This window comes from Anomaloglossus baeobatrachus, chromosome 4 (genome assembly GCF_048569485.1).
Source record: "Anomaloglossus baeobatrachus isolate aAnoBae1 chromosome 4, aAnoBae1.hap1, whole genome shotgun sequence".
Taxonomy (NCBI): domain Eukaryota; kingdom Metazoa; phylum Chordata; class Amphibia; order Anura; family Aromobatidae; genus Anomaloglossus; species Anomaloglossus baeobatrachus.
The window spans coordinates 127,536,310-127,550,124 of NC_134356.1; positions in this window are offsets into that span (position 1 = coordinate 127,536,310).

The following is a 13,815-nucleotide window of genomic DNA, read 5'->3' on the forward strand; positions in this document are numbered from 1 at the left end:
ATACTCTGATACAGCCTGCATTAGCCATAAAGGAGGGCCTCATACACATTCTTTTGAATTTGTTAGGTAGTGGCACTCCAAGACTCCTAAAACCTATGCACTAAGTGCCATGGCTGCAAAAAAAATAGAAGTGACTGCAATACACCCTGGAAGACACATAGATGAGGGCCTCAGAAAACCTTATTCCCCATTTTGAAGGAGTGGAACTTTTAAGCGGGTTTTACACACAGCGACATCGCTAGCGCTGTCGCTGATGAAAGCACCTGCCCCCCGTCGGTTGTGCATCACGGGCAAATCGCTGCCCGTGGTGCACAACATCGCTAGGAACAGTCACACATACTTACCTGCCTAGCGACTTCGCTGTGGCCGGCGAACCGCCTCCTTTCTAAGGGGGCGGTTCGTTCGGCGTCCCAGCGAAGTAACTAAGCAGCTGCCCAATAGAAGCGGAGGGGCGGAGATGAGCGGGCTGAACACCCCGCCCATCTCCTTCCTTCCTCATTGCACGGTGATGTTCCTCGTTCCTGCCGTGTCACACATAGTGATGTGTGCTGCCGCAGGAACGAAGAACAACCTGGGTCTTGCAACAGCAACGATAATTGGGATAGGAACGACTGGACAACAATCAATAAATTTGGTAAGTAATTTTGATCGTTAACAGGTCGTTCCTGCGTTTCACACGCAACGACGTCGCTAACAAGGCTGGATGTGCGTCACAAATTCCGTGAACCCAACGACATCTCGTTAGCGGTGTCGTTGCATGTAAAGCCCGCTTTAGACTTGGAAAACCTATGCACTAAGTTCAAGGGATGAAAAATATATACCTGGAGGGTATACATCTATATATAAGATAATTGTATCGGTAGACCTCCTACACATCCTGAAAATATTATGAAGGAGTGCATCATACACACCCTGAAAAAATGTAAGGGGGCTTTACACGCTGCGATATCGTTAATGAATTATCGTCGGGGTCACGTCGTTAGTGACATACATCCAGCGTCATTAACAATATCGCAGTGTGTGACATGTTCGAGCGACCTTAAACGATCGCAAAAGCGGGCAAAATCATTTGCCGCGGAGAGGTCGTCCTGAAACAAAAAATCGTTCTCTGCATGTTAGCGATGTTGTTCATGGTTCCTGCGGCACCACACATCGCTGTGTGTGACACCGCAGGAACGACAAACATCTCCTTACCTGCCTCCACAGAGAATGCGGAAGGAAGGAGGTGGGCGGGATGTTTACGTCCCACTCATCTCCGCCCCTCCGCTTCTATTGGACGGCTGCCATGTGACGTCGCTGTTACGCCGCACGACCTGCCCCCTTAGAAAGGAGGCAGTTCGCCGGCCAGAGCTACGTCGCAGGGCAGGTATGTGCGTGTGACGCTGCCGTAGCGATAATGTTCGCTACGGCAGCGATCACCACATATCGGCCGTACGATGGGGGCGGGTGTTTTCGCACTCGACATCGCTAGCAATTACTAGCGATGTCGCAGCGTGTAAAGCCCGCTTTAGAGTGATACCTGCACAATGACCCTGTTGAAAGGGTGGAGGAAAAGAAAAAAGAAACCATAAACTATATACCTTTTTTGGGTGAGAAGGGGAGTATCGGAATACAACAGAAAAGTAAAGGAATATTTGAATTAGCGTTAGGCACCGCTGTTGTCATCCAGTGAGATTAAGATCCAGGCCTTGTTTATTTTGTTAAGAGTCAGCCTGTCAGCATTTTCAGTTGATAGCCGGATATGCCTGTCAGTTAATATGGCCCCAAATTGATTCACTAGGGAGCTCTGGTATTTCACCATTTTACTAACCCTCTATGCTGCAGGACGGACAGATGGAAAGTTCTCCTTGTAGCGTGGGTCAAGAAGGATGAACAACCATTAGCCAGTGAAACCTAAAATAATGTAGCCCCAATTTACCAAAGGGTGGAGGTGGGGATACAAAAGAGAGAGGACCACGGATTATCAAAGTGAAATACAAATTTATTGAATATACAAAGGGTGATGCAGGACACACAGTGGAGGGAGGCTAGATGGAAACAGCCTACCAGGAAACAACCCACAACAATACCAGGGCACACCACCAGATGGCACAACCTGCTGACAGGCAGCAATAGAGAGAGGGAATAAACAAGGTATAAACTGGCCCGTAGAGAGTCCAAAGGGACAGTGTGAGAAAGACAATTGTACATAGGAGATCTGTAGGATCCCCTAAAAAAGTCCCAGAGGCAGGGGGGCATAAGTGATTAATCTATTTTACCTTGCGTCATGTCAGAGCAGTGATGGTGGATGTGTCCGGGCGTGGGGGCGGGGCCTCGACGCGCGTTTCACCAAAGGCTTCGTCAGGAGGCGTGGCTATAGATTAAAAGTGAAGGGTATAAATAGGGAAGTGTAGGGGCCCATTAGCAAATCGGCGCGCGCAGCGTCATGTTGCCACGCCCCCCCGAACGGCAGGGCACGCCGAGTCCCGTGATCAAAAGCGTGAGAAGGAAGTGACTTCATTCCCACGCTCAGCACGGAGACCCGTCCGAGCCCAGGCCGCAGGGGGGAGGAGGCAGCGCATGACAGAGGCGCGTCTGTGCCAATCAGATGCATAGTAAATGAAGGAGGGACCGGGGACGTCATGGGGAGCTGATAATGAATCACTAGTATGCAAACACAGAGGCGTGTCTGTGCCAATCAGATGCATAGTAAATGAAGGAGGGACCGCGGACGTCATGGGGAGCTGATAATGGATCACTAGTATGCAAACACAGTAGTGTTAGCAGCGCATAGCAGGAGCGCGTCTATGCCAGTCAAATAGGTGTTAGAGAAGCCAGCACGTCATGGGGAGCTGATAGTGGAGCACAAATGTGTGAACACAATAGTATTAGCAGCTAGCATTCAGAGATAAACCAGTCATTGGCTATTACAGCCAAATGCTGCAGCAGGGATAGTATACATCCACATAGAGGGACAGAAAATGTCATGATTGGAATATATCAATGATACAATGATTATTGTATATATGTATAATACCCTCTGGACAGACCAAAGGATATATTAGCAAAGACTGCATGTGTACATAAAATACCTGCACATATGCAATATGGATGCAAAAACCGCAGACATATGCAGGGAATAAATTCACCGTATATAATCAATGAGGGTTAATATATAGTGAAAGGGCCATAAGGCATGTACATATCATAGTATATGTCCATATAAGGGACAAAATAAAATGTATCATAGTCGGAATACATCAAAGTACAAAAAATGGCATACATGCATGTCACCCTCAAAGATAAAAAGACATATGAACGAAATTTATGCATCAAAAACATGCTCACAAAAGCTATGAATCTAGACACGCATGAATATGTAGGAAATACATTTTCCATAAATGGTAAATAGAGTCTATTATATAGTTAGAGGGCCATGGAGCATGTACATATCATGAGGGCATCGACATACATATATACACACCCTTGTATACAGAGAGTGAATACATATCAAAAGTTGTTCAATACAAAAATGACATATACAGAATTATAGGCACAGAATTAATAATCGTGCAGACTTTATCCAATCCGGAATAAAATTGCGAAAGGAAGGGGTCCATGTGGAACAGCATTCCTCAAGGCGGTTGTCCCCGACGTCCCAGGTGATGACATAACTACAACAAGAATGCGAATGGGCGCCTAAGAAAGAGAATAAAAAATTAAAATCCCAAAAAGAACACAAAGACCCACCATAAAATTCGCGCTGTTTACAAAAAAGATTTAAAGCTAACTGCCTCATTAAGGCCCAATGGAGCAACCGTACCCAAGACCGTCATCCATCTTGTCTCCTTTTGCAAAAGTTTGCGTTTAACATCACCCCCCCTGGAGCCAATGTAAACGCGGTCAATACCACGCACACAGAGGCCTCGGGGACTACATCCATGACAGGCCCGGAAATGTTTGGGGATAGTCTTTAGTTTTTCGGGTTCTAAGGACTTGGCCGCGTTCCTAATGTCACGCACATGTTCTTGGGTACGGACACGCAAAGTGCGTGTAGTCATGCCAATATAAATAAGACCGCATGGGCAGGTAAGATGGTAAATGACTGCCTCCGTACCACAAGAAATGGAGTGAACGATTCTGAAGGTCTTACCGCCGCAAGAACTCAGAAAATCAAACTTCTTAGGGATAAACGGACAAGCAGAACATGTGCCGCAAGACGAAGAACCCCAAGGAGGACCAGGACTATTAAAAATAAACTTACTGCGAGGAGAGATGTAATGACTCTTAGTCAACATATCCTTGAGATTACGAGATCTACGCCATGTAATAGCTGGATGTGGGGTAAGAGCCAAGCGCAAATCCCTGTCAGTAAGTAACACAGACCAATGTTTCTCCAGGACATTACGGATCTCATGGGATTCTGCATTGAACATGGTAATAAACCGAATGGTTTGATCAGCGGAATCACCCCGAGATCTATTTCTGGAGAGCAAAGACTGTCTTGTAGTCTGACAGGCACGTTCGTACCCGGCAGTGATGTCTATAGGCCTGTAGCCCCGATCGCGAAATCGGCGCGACAGAACTGATGCCTGCCGATGAAATGTATTGTCATCAGAACAAATTCTCCGAGCCCGGAGAAACTGCCCGACTGGGATAGAGCGCTTGAGCTGCAAGGGATGTGAAGAGGAGAAATGAAGGAGGGAGTTGGTGGAGGTGCTCTTACGAAAAATATCAGTATGTAATGAGCCATCGGGCGTAACAGAAATAGATAAGTCCAAAAAATCAATTGTGTCTCGGCTGTACTTCCATGTCAGTCTAATGTTCCTGTTGTTGTGATTAAGGAGGCCGAGGAAGGTATCAAGTTGTGATGTGGAGCCCTGCCAGATGAACAGGATGTCATCTATGTAGCGCATCCAGGAGATGACTGCCCCATGTCCCTCAGTGTCAAGGACCGTATCCCTTTCCCACAGGCCCAGGAAAAGGTTGGCGTATGAGGGTGCGCAAGCAGCCCCCATAGCCGTGCCCTGGAGCTGTAGGAAGGGGCGGTCCTTGAACACGAAAAAATTCCGACTGAGGATGAACCGGAGGAGAAGAATGATGAATTCCTTCAATTCCGGTTCCAAGTTGGTCATGGTGAGAAAAAACTGGGATGCTGCTACACCCTGTTCATGGCGAATAGATGTATAAAGGGACTCCACATCACAACTGACAAGCCACATATCATCCTCAAGAACAACGCCATCAAGCCTCCTAAGAACATCATTCGTGTCCTGAACAAAGGATGGTAAGGTCAGGACACTTTGCTGCAAATAAAAATCAATAAACTGACAAGCAGGTTCACAAAGACCCCCAATCCCTGAAACTATGGGTCTCCCCGGTGGGGACCGGGGGTCCTTGTGAACCTTAGGAAGAAGGTAAAACGTAGGAATGGTAGGACAGGCAGGATACAAGGCATCCCGCATTTTAGATGTAATAGCCCTACCCTCAACTCCATCATCAAGGAGGGATCTCAGCTCCTGAGAAAAGGTAGCTAAGGGAGAGCAGGATAAGCGCTTATAGCACTGCTTGTCATTGAGCAATCTAAAAGCCTCATCCTCATACATGCGCACCGGCCACAACACAACATTCCCGCCTTTATCCGCAGGTTTTATCACTATGTCGGTTAGTCCTTTAAGGGAGCGGATGGCCGCCCTTTCAGTGTGAGAAAGATTGTCATGATGGATGTGAGTCCGCAAGCGAGAAAACTCGTCCCGGACCAGCCGCACAAAGATCTCAATTTGAGGACAGCCGTATTTGGGCGGGAAGTGCTGTGAGTGGCCGGTGCGCATGTATGAGGATGAGGCTTTTAGATTGCTCAATGACAAGCAGTGCTATAAGCGCTTATCCTGCTCTCCCTTAGCTACCTTTTCTCAGGAGCTGAGATCCCTCCTTGATGATGGAGTTGAGGGTAGGGCTATTACATCTAAAATGCGGGATGCCTTGTATCCTGCCTGTCCTACCATTCCTACGTTTTACCTTCTTCCTAAGGTTCACAAGGACCCCCGGTCCCCACCGGGGAGACCCATAGTTTCAGGGATTGGGGGTCTTTGTGAACCTGCTTGTCAGTTTATTGATTTTTATTTGCAGCAAAGTGTCCTGACCTTACCATCCTTTGTTCAGGACACGAATGATGTTCTTAGGAGGCTTGATGGCGTTGTTCTTGAGGATGATATGTGGCTTGTCAGTTGTGATGTGGAGTCCCTTTATACATCTATTCGCCATGAACAGGGTGTAGCAGCATCCCAGTTTTTTCTCACCATGACCAACTTGGAACCGGAATTGAAGGAATTCATCATTCTTCTCCTCCGGTTCATCCTCAGTCGGAATTTTTTCGTGTTCAAGGACCGCCCCTTCCTACAGCTCCAGGGCACGGCTATGGGGGCTGCTTGCGCACCCTCATACGCCAACCTTTTCCTGGGCCTGTGGGAAAGGGATACGGTCCTTGACACTGAGGGACATGGGGCAGTCATCTCCTGGATGCGCTACATAGATGACATCCTGTTCATCTGGCAGGGCTCCACATCACAACTTGATACCTTCCTCGGCCTCCTTAATCACAACAACAGGAACATTAGACTGACATGGAAGTACAGCCGAGACACAATTGATTTTTTGGACTTATCTATTTCTGTTACGCCCGATGGCTCATTACATACTGATATTTTTCGTAAGAGCACCTCCACCAACTCCCTCCTTCATTTCTCCTCTTCACATCCCTTGCAGCTCAAGCGCTCTATCCCAGTCGGGCAGTTTCTCCGGGCTCGGAGAATTTGTTCTGATGACAATACATTTCATCGGCAGGCATCAGTTCTGTCGCGCCGATTTCGCGATCGGGGCTACAGGCCTATAGACATCACTGCCGGGTACGAACGTGCCTGTCAGACTACAAGACAGTCTTTGCTCTCCAGAAATAGATCTCGGGGTGATTCCGCTGATCAAACCATTCGGTTTATTACCATGTTCAATGCAGAATCCCATGAGATCCGTAATGTCCTGGAGAAACATTGGTCTGTGTTACTTACTGACAGGGATTTGCGCTTGGCTCTTACCCTACATCCAGCTATTACATGGCGTAGATCTCGTAATCTCAAGGATATGTTGACTAAGAGTCATTACATCTCTCCTCGCAGTAAGTTTATTTTTGATAGTCCTGGTCCTCCTTGGGGTTCTTCGTCTTGCGGAACATGTTCTGCTTGTCCGTTTATCCCTAAGAAGTTTGATTTTCTGAGTTCTTGCGGCGGTAAGACCTTCAGAATCGTTCACTCCATTTCTTGTGGTACGGAGGCAGTCATTTACCATCTTACCTGCCCATGCGGTCTTATTTATATTGGCATGACTACACGCACTTTGCGTGTCCGTACCCAAGAACATGTGCGTGACATTAGGAACGCGGCCAAGTCCTTAGAACCCGAAAAACTAAAGACTATCCCCAAACATTTCCGGGCCTGTCATGGATGTAGTCCCCGAGGCCTCTGTGTGCGTGGTATTGACCGCGTTTACATTGGCTCCAGGGGGGGTGATGTTAAACGCAAACTTTTGCAAAAGGAGACAAGATGGATGACGGTCTTGGGTACGGTTGCTCCATTGGGCCTTAATGAGGCAGTTAGCTTTAAATCTTTTTTGTAAACAGCGCGAATTTTATGGTGGGTCTTTGTGTTCTTTTTGGGATTTTAATTTTTTATTCTCTTTCTTAGGCGCCCATTCGCATTCTTGTTGTAGTTATGTCATCACCTGGGACGTCGGGGACAACCGCCTTGAGGAATGCTGTTCCACATGGACCCCTTCCTTTCGCAATTTTATTCCGGATTGGATAAAGTCTGCACGATTATTAATTCTGTGCCTATAATTCTGTATATGTCATTTTTGTATTGAACAACTTTTGATATGTATTCACTCTCTGTATACAAGGGTGTGTATATATGTATGTCGATGCCCTCATGATATGTACATGCTCCATGGCCCTCTAACTATATAATAGACTCTATTTACCATTTATGGAAAATGTATTTCCTACATATTCATGCGTGTCTAGATTCATAGCTTTTGTGAGCATGTTTTTGATGCATAAATTTCGTTCATATGTCTTTTTATCTTTGAGGGTGACATGCATGTATGCCATTTTTTGTACTTTGATGTATTCCGACTATGATACATTTTATTTTGTCCCTTATATGGACATATACTATGATATGTACATGCCTTATGGCCCTTTCACTATATATTAACCCTCATTGATTATATACGGTGAATTTATTCCCTGCATATGTCTGCGGTTTTTGCATCCATATTGCATATGTGCAGGTATTTTATGTACACATGCAGTCTTTGCTAATATATCCTTTGGTCTGTCCAGAGGGTATTATACATATATACAATAATCATTGTATCATTGATATATTCCAATCATGACATTTTCTGTCCCTCTATGTGGATGTATACTATCCCTGCTGCAGCATTTGGCTGTAATAGCCAATGACTGGTTTATCTCTGAATGCTAGCTGCTAATACTATTGTGTTCACACATTTGTGCTCCACTATCAGCTCCCCATGACGTGCTGGCTTCTCTAACACCTATTTGACTGGCATAGACGCGCTCCTGCTATGCGCTGCTAACACTACTGTGTTTGCATACTAGTGATCCATTATCAGCTCCCCATGACGTCCGCGGTCCCTCCTTCATTTACTATGCATCTGATTGGCACAGACACGCCTCTGTGTTTGCATACTAGTGATTCATTATCAGCTCCCCATGACGTCCCCGGTCCCTCCTTCATTTACTATGCATCTGATTGGCACAGACGCGCCTCTGTCATGCGCTGCCTCCTCCCCCCTGCGGCCTGGGCTCGGACGGGTCTCCGTGCTGAGCGTGGGAATGAAGTCACTTCCTTCTCACGCTTTTGATCACGGGACTCGGCGTGCCCTGCCGTTCGGGGGGGCGTGGCAACATGACGCTGCGCGCGCCGATTTGCTAATGGGCCCCTACACTTCCCTATTTATACCCTTCACTTTTAATCTATAGCCACGCCTCCTGACGAAGCCTTTGGTGAAACGCGCGTCGAGGCCCCGCCCCCACGCCCGGACACATCCACCATCACTGCTCTGACATGACGCAAGGTAAAATAGATTAATCACTTATGCCCCCCTGCCTCTGGGACTTTTTTAGGGGATCCTACAGATCTCCTATGTACAATTGTCTTTCTCACACTGTCCCTTTGGACTCTCTACGGGCCAGTTTATACCTTGTTTATTCCCTCTCTCTATTGCTGCCTGTCAGCAGGTTGTGCCATCTGGTGGTGTGCCCTGGTATTGTTGTGGGTTGTTTCCTGGTAGGCTGTTTCCATCTAGCCTCCCTCCACTGTGTGTCCTGCATCACCCTTTGTATATTCAATAAATTTGTATTTCACTTTGATAATCCGTGGTCCTCTCTCTTTTGTATCCCCACCTCCACCCTTTGGTAAATTGGGGCTACATTATTTTAGGTTTCATATTCTTGTGGACCTCTTCCGGTCATAGGAAAGGTTGTTTAGGTTATAACCATTAGCCAGTGTTGGCCCAAATGCGTATAATGTGAGGGTCACTGAAAAGGCAGTGGAATATTAAGATAACTATGTGTGGCAAACTCCCAACAAGCAAGAATTCCCTGTCTCCACCAGCAGGATGACTCTACGCAGTCCTCTCCTCCCTCTTCTTCTCTTTCTCCTCTTTATCTTATCCATGCTGAACAGATGGGATGAAGCTGGTGTGGGTAGTACCCTCTGTAGGTCACCCAACCAACTCCTGTTCCCCCTCCACCTCTTCCTCAGTCTCCTCCTCATTTTACCCAATTCGCTCTGAGAAGATGATGAGGCTGGGTTTTGTAGTATCATCTCATGTATTTTCTTTCTCTATCTCCACCTGGTCCACATACAAAGCTTTAATTGTGAGCAGTGAGCATTTAACTAGACACAGAAGCAAGATGGTCATGCTAATTACGGCATAATTGCTGCTCCCCATCTTGCTTGATTCCTCAAAAGTTTAATAGAACCTCACAGATGTCAGACATCCATGGCCACTCATCGGTTGTTATGTGCAAAGAGTAACCAAAATACTAATGGGCATTTTGTAGCTGAAATTAAACTACTGCCCTCTGCTGCTCACAAAGCCTTGTCAACATTTGTAATGTGGCATTCGAGTGCATGGACACGTAGAACACCAGTTGATGAGCTGGCACTTGCAAGCTTTGCTGCAGCACTGCCAGACTGGCAGCAGCTGTAGCTGACTTGCAGAAGCAGGTTCACAGAAATTGGTGATAAGTAGACTTGCAGAAATGGGTGACAAATAGCTCAAGCAAGTCTGGGTAGGTTTAGAAACTACTGAACCACTAAGTTGTTCACGTGGGGCAGGCATGGTACATGTGTGAGCTTGCCAAGCTTCAGAGCCGCCACCAGGTAACAGTTATTATGACACATGACCATGCCGGTTTGTAGGTTCAGTAGCGAGAGTAACAGATCTGTCTGGTCTGTGAGCGCTTTCCACAAGTCTTCTGCAGCTGTGTGCTGTTTGTCCCCAAAACAAATTAGTTTCAGCAGAGCCTGTTGCCGCTGCATCATGGCTGTTCTGCAGTGCTTGCAGCTTGCAACTGATATGGACTACGTGCTCCAAGATAACAGTTCGGAGATGGATGGAAGATGAGGAGGAGGAGGGGGGGTGCAGGAACATTTGTAGGAGGTGGAGGAAAGCTTTATGGAACTATCCTCCGCAACAGTAGCACGTGTGCTGTCCCAGGGTCTGAATCAGTCTCGGCCTCCACATGGTTCACCCAGTGTGACATCAGGGAAATGTAGTGCCCATGGCCACAAGCACTTGCCCATGTGTCAGTCGTTAAGTGGATATTCCCAATAACTGCAGTAGTCAGGGCACAGGTGATGTTATGGGACATGTGCTGGTGTAAGGTGGGCAAGACATGCCAGTAAAAATAGTGGCGGCTGGGGAACAAGCACCAAGAGATGGCTGCTACCATGAGGTTGCAGAAAGCCTCAGTGTCCACAAGCCTAAACGGCAACATTTCCAGATCAAGCAGTCTGGAAATGTACCTGTTTATTGTTTAGGTTTGTGGATGGGTGGGTGGTTGAGTATTTGCATTTTCATTCCACAGCTGAATGCTGTGCTGGGGCAAAGAATCGGATTTAGTTACTGATGGTGCTTGCAAATGTGCAACGACAATTGCAGGACAGGAGGCATCTATGTCTGCATCCTGGACAGAAGACTGGCAACCATGTAACAGAGGGGAAGAGGCAGTGGTGTAACCCGCAGATACTGCTAGTCATTTGGCCCACCTAGTCGGATGCTTTGGTGACATGTGCCTGAGCATGCTGGGGATTCTCTCCAGACTGTTGGAATGCATGTTACATTAAGGGAGAGGTTGAAGGCATAGGTGGAGTCCCTAGAGGAGGTGGAGGAAGGAGAAGCAGTCGAGGATGTGGTAGATCCAGAGGTTTGTTCCGGAAGCCTTTGGGATTTCAAAACTTGGGAAGCAGCCCCTTCCCCGCCTGCCCCCACAGCCACCAGAGTAACCCAGTGCCCAGTCAGCAAGATATAACGCCGCTGACCATGCTTGCTCGTCCAGGTGTCAGTGGTGAAATACACCCTTGAAGACACAGAGTTTTCCAAGGAAAAGGTAATTTTGTTTGCAACATGAAGGTGTAGCTCAGCACTGCTTTATTACAAAAGCTATGGCGACTGGGCCACTGATATTGAAGGACTGACACGGCCATCAGCTTTCGGAAACCCTCTGTATCCACCAGGCGGAAAGGCTGCATGTGTAGGAGGAAATAATATTTTCTGTGACCAGAACTTCAGGACCAAGGGCTGGCCGATGTACTGAGAGTAGGGTGTACAGGACAAACTGGTGGACTGTGAGAAAGGTACAGGCAGAGATGTTATGGTGGATTGCAAAACATGTGGAGTGCTTGGTCTGTGAGACCGGTCAAAATCCACAGGCATGTCTACTTCTGTAACAACTGACAGCCTGTCATTCACCCCAACTGTAGATGGTTGGTAAACAAGTGGAGGTTCAGCGGGCAGAGACCTGGGTGAGAACAATTTCAAGGGTGATGGACAAAGAAGAACGATGAGATGTGGTTGATGGGGCATTGTGTGGTTGGCTATGCCCGCTAGGCCGCATTTTAGTTCAGTAAGATTCCCAGACTAACACATATTGGTTGATGAAGTGACGGTTCATGTATGTAGTAGTCAAATTATTAGTATTTCTGCCTCTACTGAGTAGTTTCTTTTATAAAGTTTGCAGAAAATGTGTGTTGGGGGATCCATTCCAGTCACAAAAAAGTCCCAGGCAAGGTAACCCTTGCCACCCATGCAAAATGTAGACCTGCCACCGCTGCTGGAAACAGTCAGAGTTCTGGCTGAGGATAAAGTGATTGTCCTGGTTGCATCACTTCGTGTCTGTGTGGGAAGTAACTTGTCTTCCTCCTCCTCCACCTTCTTTGCTGAGCTACTCTGCTGTGTGCCTCTAGATTCACACCAAGTGGGATCTACAACTTCATCATCATCCTCTCTGTTGTCCCACTCCTCACCCTGACAGTCACTCTCATCCTCTTCCTGACCTAGCATCACAGTACAGTACATGTGCCTCATGTATCTGAGTCTCATCATCATCACCCCTACCCTTTGGGGTTAACATCTGTTGACGAGGGTCAAGATACTGCTTGGACCCAACTTCGTCAGGCCCTAGATCCAACAGTGAACAATTAATGTGTGAACAATTCTGCAGTCTAGCCCATGTGTGATTCCCCACATTCAGTTGGGCGGTTGGAGAGTTGTGATGTGGGGGAAAACAAGTGTAATTGGGGTGGCACCTCTAAGGAATGAACTGTGTGTGATATTGAGGTGCAAGAAGAAAAGAGGCTACTTGATGCAGTGCTTGACATCCACTCTGGCCCTCATTTGCAATTTGAAGTGATGTGCAGCTGCCAAAGAAATGGAGTGGAGTAGCCTGTCCAGTAACGGAAATTGTTCTAATTTCTTTTGGGATAGGATGAGCTGATGTTTGCTCAGTAGAGCTTTGACTAACATAGAACGTCTCCCCGTATACCTCGGACATCCTGCCTATTCCCTCTTCCACTCTTCTACCACGACCTCGTGTATTACCACTCATGTTTGATATACCTTTCCCCTTTGATACAGATGTTTTGCAACCCTACGGCCACACCTGTCAGACACCTGACACAAAAATAAAATTTTGTATTTCTTGCCTGAAATGGCAATATAGGGATGGTCCACAGAAGTACCAATGCCTAGTTAGATGGTTAACTGGCAAATTTTTAACAGGCACTTAAAAGTAGCAATACCTATTGAGATAGCTCACTGGCAAATTTTTAGTAGCCACTAAAAAGTAACAATATCTATTCAGATGGTTCACTGGCAAATTTTTAGCAGCCACTAAAAAGTAGCATTCACTGGCAACTCTTTAGTAGGCACTCACAAGTAGCAATCCCTATTTATATCATGAAATGCCAATTTAAAGCACACACCTTTCCCTACACTGCACGTTCCTATTCTACACTGTCGCTCTCTCGCTCTACTATCTATCTCAACTACCTATGATTATATAAGCTAACTGTCTAGCAGCAGTCGCAGCACCTTCCCTAAGCTTTAACATTCGCAAAATGGAGCCAACGCCGCAGGTCCTCATTCTATATGTAGAAAGACATGTGACTTTGGCAGCTAATGACACAAGCCCTTGTGTCTTAACCTTGTGAATGTTTTATGCGCTGTGATTGGCTGCAAGAACATCCA